The 7,755-nt window shown below is 37.4% G+C and overlaps 1 protein-coding gene and 1 long non-coding RNA gene across 10 annotated transcripts in view; one reads left to right on the forward strand and one right to left on the reverse strand.

Moving 5' to 3' along the window:
- The window catches only part of LOC137491021 (protein NLRC3-like), a 29,349-nt gene that overhangs the window by 14,684 nt on the left and 6,910 nt on the right, over positions 1 to 7,755 (forward strand). The gene's annotated exons all lie outside the window — the stretch shown is intronic.
- LOC141381913 (uncharacterized) overlaps positions 2,979 to 7,755 on the reverse strand; it is a 560,761-nt gene continuing 555,984 nt past the window's right edge. Inside the window, exon 3 of the long non-coding RNA XR_012402819.1 lies at positions 2,979 to 6,266. This is a non-coding gene — a long non-coding RNA (uncharacterized lncRNA). The remainder of the gene's footprint in view (positions 6,267 to 7,755) is intronic.

Consider the following 7,755-nt stretch of genomic DNA (forward strand, 5'->3'; position numbering starts at 1 on the left):
TGCGGAACGGTCAATGTGAATCCACTGTGTACTCATAGGGAACTTTATTAGCACATTGCTCCAACATTACAATGCTATTATAACATTAGGAAGTAATAACTTTATTAACACATTGCTCCAACAATATAACAAATTATAACATCAGTAACGCTAAATCAATGGGAGCCCTGAGCTTGTTTCTTTGCAACGAGATGGTCCATAGAAGGAAGATTGCTGGAAAGAACGCGTGCACGTCTAGAACGTGCTGACGTGAGACGTCTGCTTTAGCCAATCAGAACAGTCAGACGCATTCACGTCCGCACGGTTTATGAGAATAAAAGCCTTTGAATATTTTTACAGACACATTTAGCTGCTAGAAATTAGTCACATAACGTTTATATGTTCACTTTAATGCCAACCGTATAAATAAATATCGATAAGATGCTTATGATAAGCCGTTGTTTGTTTACCTTCAAGCTTTGCATGTGCCTGTGAAACAGCCCGTGGGTGCCAGCACACACACATACAGTATCATGTACATCTCGACATGCGAAAGTGTTTCTCAAACTCCTTTAACAGTGAAGACTGGTGATCGTGCAGCACAGAGGTGTGGACTCGAGTCATGTGACTTGGACTCGAGTCAGACTCGAGTCATGAATTTGATGACTTTAGACTCGACTTGACAAAATATAAAAAGACTTGCAACTCGACTTGGACTTGAACATAAATGACTTGGACTTTGACTAGGACTTGCCCCTATTGACTTGTAAAGACTTGCTGCTTCCCATGAAAAGCCCAACGATAAAAAAGTATGTTGACATGGACCGCTCTCTCTCTCTCCGTTTATGTGTGCGTGTGTGTGACAGCATGCGCGTGTGTGTGAGCATGCGCGCTTTCGGCATGACGTCCAATCGAAGCACGGTAGATTGTTTTGATTCGACAGTATCCAACGTGACTACTATGAGGCGCCGGAGTGGACAAAAGTCAAGCAAACACAGAGAGAATTTGAATTTGAACTTGAGATCGAGCCAATACTCGCGTGCCAATACTCGTTCTCTCTCTCTCTCTCTCTCTCTCTCACACATACAACATACACCTCTCTCTCTCTCTCTCTCTCTCTCTCTCTCGTGCATTCAGTCTCTTTGCGTTCGCTTGACTTTTGTTTACGATGGCGTCTCATACCTTTAGTGCTTTTGCTCTCACGGGATCCTCCTGTTAAACTGACCCTTCGCTAAGCCACGCCCAAAAACCGCCACCCACCAATCGCGGCTTACCAATCGTAGCTACGGGCAGAGGCTCTGTCAAGCTTTCGAGTGAGGGAAACAAGCCAAATCGTTGCGCAATTGGATTGTGAAAATCTGACACCCGCTATCCTAAAAGTTTGGACTGGGTGGTGGGATTTTTTCCCTTTTCAAAACCAAAGCCCAAGAGGAGAAATGCCAGCGTGGATCAAGCTGTGTGAGGGGCAGTAAAGGAGTTAAGCTAAGTTGGTTTTGTTTTCGATATTCACATTCAATGATAGGTGGCAATAACTCACACTCCTCTTATCCTAAACAGATCTAAACTGTGTTTCTTTTAAAAAAATAAATTAAAAAAAACAAAGCAGGTTATGCTTCCCAGCGGTCTTTTTCTTTTTTTCCACTCGATATTATGAGCCAGGGCTCGACAATAAGGACTGCCCGATGGCCCGGGGCCAGCGTGCGAGACACTCGGGCCAGTGTACAAAATGTTACTGGCTCGATCGGGCCAGCTGCTGCCTTTTTGCCTGCCAGATCGAGCCAGAGCTGCGTGCTGCGACTGTCTGTCAATTGTGTGCAAATACAATCTTACGGTGCTTTCACACATAGACGTTTGTTTCGGAATCTGTCTCGTTTCACCCGTTAGCGCGTTTTTTAGCATAGATCGCCTGAATGAGACGCGGTCTCTGTCTATCGATTGTATCGATTGTAGCGAGAAAACAAAACAATGCAACGAACTAACGACCCAGGCTATATCACAGTGTATCATGATCGTGTAATAGCCATATATACGGCTATATGAAGAGAGAATGATGAGCAGGGCGAGATGTCATTCTTACCGGTAAATGCGAAAGTGAAAGCATGCTGAAATATTACCGAGAGCTGTTTATCCAGCCTGATCTCGGTTTATCCGTCAGGAAAATTGACCGAAATTACTATCTGTTAATTTTTCCATATTTTAATCGTATAATAGGCCTATGTTGTATTAGGCCTGTTGTTTTGTTCATTTCCGCACTGACAGCTCGAAAGATTTACATTGATCTGATGCAGTCTCGGTTCATCTGCTATGTCTCTCTATAATTAAGCCTAAAATACAGAATTATAGTCAACGTTTCTTTAATAGATTGATTAATTCAATTGATCGATTTCTACAAAACCTGACAATTGAAATGAGGCTCTGTATATATGAGAAAGTCTGACCTCGATTTGTATTTGGTGACGATGTCTGTGGGTTGTTAAAATTAAAGTGCACATTTTCACTTATAAAATATTCTATACACAATGCACAAAAGTTTGGGGTCAGTGTGATTAAATATGTTAAAACAAGCTTCTTCTGCTCACCAGGGCTGCAATTATTTCATCATAAATACAAATTGTGAAATGTTGCACTATAAAATAACTGTTCAAAAGTAGTTTATCATATAATTTATTCATTTATTCCAGTGATTTTAAAGATTAAAGTTCAGCTTCATTACTCCAGTCACATGATCCTTCAGAAATCACTAATATTAATTATTATTATATTTATTAATGGTAATAGTTATAAAATCAATAATGTCTGGAGTAATTATTTTATTTGAAACTAAATACAATAACAAAGCAGTTATTTAAAATTTTTATAAATATTTAACAATTACACCTTTTTTACATTTATAAATATAGCCTTGATGAACTGAATAGTTTTCCTTAAACATTTTAAAAATTACCGTAAATATATATACAGATTTATTAGCCCCCTTTTGTTTTTTGTTTTTTCTTTTTAAAACATTTCCTAAATGATGTTTAACAAAGCAAAGAAATGTTGATATTTTGTCTGATAATATTTTTTCCTCTGAACAAAATCTTATTTGTTTTATTTTGGCTAGAATAAAAACATTTTTTTAACCATTTTAAGGTAAAATTTATTAGCCTCTTAAGCTAATTGTTTTTCAGACTGTCTACAGAACAAACCATCATTATACAATAACTAGCCTAATTACCCTAACCTGCCTAGTTAACCTAATTACCGTAGTTAAGCCTTTAAATGTCACTTTAAGCTGTATAGAAGTGTCTTGAAGAATATCTAGTCTAATATTATTTACAGTCATCATGACAAAGATAAAATAAATCATTTATTAGAGATGAGTTATTAAAACTATTATGTTTAGAAATGTGCTGAGAAAATCTGCTCTCTGTTAAATAGAAATTGGGGAAAAAAATAAACAGGGGTGCTAATAATTTAGGGGGACTAATAATTCTGAAATCAACTGTGTGTGTGTGTGTGTGTGTGTGTGTATATATACACACACACACACACACACACACACACACACACATTCAAATAGCGATTAACTTCTTTTTTTTTTTTTTTTTTGTGGGGCCAGTGAAAATTTGGGCTGAGCAAGTAAAAATCAGAACCACTGGCCCGATCGGGCCAGTAGAAAAAATCCTTAGCGTTGAACCCTGTGAGCACTGCTTAGTTTAAACCCTCGCTATTGTAACGCATATAAATACATACACTAATATTTGCTGGTAGGAAAAATCTATTTGTTCACTTCTGTTATTTATACTTTAATGTGCATTTCAATTTTTTTCTTCCACTTAACTGCAAATTTAAATAAAACTGGATAAAGAGCACACAAACATGCTGACAGTAATAGGTACTGTACACTGTTATGGGTCAATGATGCTAATATTCGGCACAAATCCATCAGTTTCTTAGGTTATTAGATTAATTTATAATTTCACCTCTCCTGCTGTGCATGAACTATGCTGTTGAATGTTCAGCGTATGAGGTGGCTAGACTAACCTTGCTTCAATTTTGATAAAATTATTTTCTAATCAGTTGCTATTATGTTGTGAATATACCCCTGTAATGTATACTGCAGTCCTCTTTTGTCTGGTTTTCTCAGATATCTCACCTGTTTGCCAAAAATGACTAATTAAATCCTTGGGAATGTCTGACACCAGCGCATACACACTGTAATAGATGTGCCAGGCATGAAAGCTTGACATGTGTAGCAACAGTAACTAAGGAGGGCAAGGCTTAGCGAAGGGTTATTCCAAGAATGTTGATATGGTTTCTTTCTTGCTTTACTATTTATTAACAATACACAAAAAACAAAAAGGTTAAGGTAAATTCTTTAATAAATTCTAGTGTTTTTGAGTATTATACTTGTTGTATACTTGTATTATACTTATGTTTTAGGCTAGTATTATTTACGACTTGTTAATTAATGCTTCATAATACAGTAGTATTACCAATAGTGAACAGATAAAATAATACAAAGTGTAGTTTTACTACAGTAAAGTGTAGTGATTTGTAGTATAAAATACCCTATATTGTAAAATAATACAGCACTGGGTAATTTGTTTATATTACACTTGTGTTACCATAGCAACTATAGTATTACCACAACTGATCAATTGAAGTTCTTTACTGTAGTAGGCTACTGTTCAAAACACAGTACATGCCAATATACGTGTTCAGGGGCCCTGTGGAACAGCTTTCCTCAAAATGAAGAGGATGACATGGAAAATGTCCTCCACAATCTCATCAGCAAAATGGAAGCCAGCAGACACTAGTTTACTTTATTTTAGCTGCCATGATAAAATGAGATTGATAGTGAGATTTATTTGAAGAGTGAATAATACAGTAGGCTATAATACCTTATCAAGTGTTTCCTTATTTTTATCACAGTTACATTTCCGCTTGCATTAGTTTTTGTTTAAATGCTTTTAAAATAAAATGTATTCTTTACATCCAACATCTATTCCAGAGGTGCCTTATAGTGGTGTAAACCCCTTTACAAGGGGTGTTACCCCTGTGTACACTCTAGCCACCCCTGTGGCCAACCCGATATGATTTTGCTGTTGACATTATTTATTTAAATCTACTTACATAAATGCAATACAATGCAATATTTCAATAAATAAATAGCAGCCACTAAATTATTGTGGATTGATTGGTGCCACTGGCGTAGCTGGCCTCTTCTGGCCCCCCTTAAGCAAATTTTCAGGGGGGCACCACTGGTCTATTCTCTGTCTTTAAGTGTTTGAAACTGAAAATATCTTATCATATAAAACAACCAAAAATGTTATGGTTTATTAGATTAAACATTTAATATATAAGTCTATTTTAGTATGTTGATTATTGTTATTAAACAGTGCAGCAATATGAATCATATCAAAAAGCATGAAAGGAAGAGGGAACACGACACAAATTGTGAGTCTGCATATAATCTCTGAGAGCGCTCAAGAAAATTTGTGTGTGAGCAGTGCATATTTGAGAGCGAGAGAAAATTTGAGAACTCGCAATCAGTTTTGTCCACAAACAGAGGAAATCCGTGCACGAGCATCACACAAGGTAGAGAGCAAAGCTCTTCAACGTTATGTGAAGAAAACAACTTTATTGTTTGTATGAAGTAGCCTACTTCATTAACAATATGTGCTACCATTTTACATTGCTGCCAGACGGATTTGCAACTCCATCTCTTTAGCACACACGAGATTCAATTGACAAAATTCCAATTTCACTCAATTTAACTTTGCAGCATATACAGGAGTTGGTCTACTGCTACCACATTGAGGTTATGTAATTTTGGTTAATCACAAGTTGATCACCGAAGACATAACATAGCACAACTAAACTTAATGAATTAGACAGCAGAAGACCTGCAATTTCTGTGTGATGTGAGGCAAAATGGACTCTTTTTTTGGTGGAACTCGTTCTTGTGCATTATGCTTTGGAGACGAGACGCAGCACTGTTCAGTACTTTTTCAGAAAATTGTATTTGTATTTTTATATATCTGAGCAATGTTCTTTAATAAAAAAAGGTTTGTTTAATTAATACAGATCTTACAACCATACCTAATCTGTATATATTTTATTTTTCTGTTAAAAAGACTCGAAAAGACTCGAAAATCAAACTGCAGGACTTTGGACTTGACTTGAGACTTGTTGCCTTTGACTCGGGACTTGCCTGTCTTGACTCGGGACTTGACTCGGGACTTGAGGGCAATGAATTGAGACTTACTTGTGACTTGCCAAACAATGACTTGGTCCCACCTCTGGTGCAGCAGCTTGGTGAGTGAGGGCGCAGGCTCAGTCTCATACAAAACCGCGCTAATGTTTGAAACGGGTCCGATATGCCTCTGTTCACGCGCCGTCCCCACAAATCCAGTTTCCAGCTTCTTTATCTGCCAACTTAAAGATAATTCAATCTTGTTCAGCCCGGTACTGATTGATCCACGCACCAGCACCCGCCTGGGGGTCGGGGACCACTGATCTAAACCACTACAATAATATGAAGACACACTATAAGCATGTATTCAGCAGTTTACTGTAAGGGACCTGGTGAACTGATGTATTTACTACACATGCATCTGAAAATAACCCTGATTACTCATTCACATGAAGCAATATATTGACTGAAGATCTTCTGTCAGAAAGGCTGTGTGTGAAGGAGAGTCAGCGCTCATGATTATTGATCAGGTGTTTCTCAGCTGACAGAATAAAAGTCCCCTAATGCTCCATCAGTGTGAATGTGACTGTCAGGCTGGTGAAAGAGACATTAAGAGAGCGGGTTTGTGTTTGTTTTAGTTTATTTACATCATCGTCCACAATATAATATACAAATGAAGATCAGGTCATGTTCTGTTGCTCTTTATACAGTAAAGTTTGATCTACAAGCTGAAGTTGGTGACTGTCAGGGCTGTAGTACTCGAGTCCAGACTCAAGACGTTTCTTTCTATAGTCTAGGACTCGCTAATATTCAGACATGAACTTGGTCCAGCAATAGCCATTGGTTGAGTGTGTTTGTCTGGAAAACAGGAAACATCACTGTTAGTCTAGAATGGGCACTGACACTCTCGTGTGATACACTTTCCTGCTGAAAAATCCAGTTTGAACCAGCCTAGGCTGGTTGGCTGTTTTTAGCTGTTTGACCAGGCTGGTTTTAGAGGGGTTTTGGCCATTTCCAGGCTGGTTTCCAGCCATTTTCAGGCGATTATTAATAAATATTGTCTGACATCACCCAGCCCTACACCTGATTACACATGTCAGACCTCTGCAACATTTGAGTAAATGTCTTACAATCATACAACCAGCTGTAATCCTGCATCTAGCTGTCGATCATCTATAAAACACACTTATAATGCTTTAAAATCAACTATTAAAATGTAAAACATAAAAATCATATTAAGATGAAACATTATTGATGTGCACAAACTATTGCACAATTAACAGCTCAAAAGAGTGTAAAGAGGACGATCACTCATTGTCATTGATGATTTTAGCACACATCAACACTGTAAAAGGTGTGTATGATCTCTGAAACTAGATGAACACTGCTCAGCTGGGTTTACAGGTTTGCTATTCTCTTCATACTCTAATATGATATATAACTGTTTAATACCCTAATATGACCCTACAGTGTTACTTTACTCATCATTATTGATCATTAAAAATAATCCTGAATCAGTGTTGTAGAATGTCCCTCACATGACAAAAACAATCAAACTATGTGGAGGATCATTGAATAGCAGCACTTAATACATG

The sequence above is a fragment of the Danio rerio genome, chromosome 4 (assembly GCF_049306965.1).
Source record: "Danio rerio strain Tuebingen ecotype United States chromosome 4, GRCz12tu, whole genome shotgun sequence".
NCBI classification, from domain to species: Eukaryota; Metazoa; Chordata; class Actinopteri; order Cypriniformes; family Danionidae; genus Danio; species Danio rerio.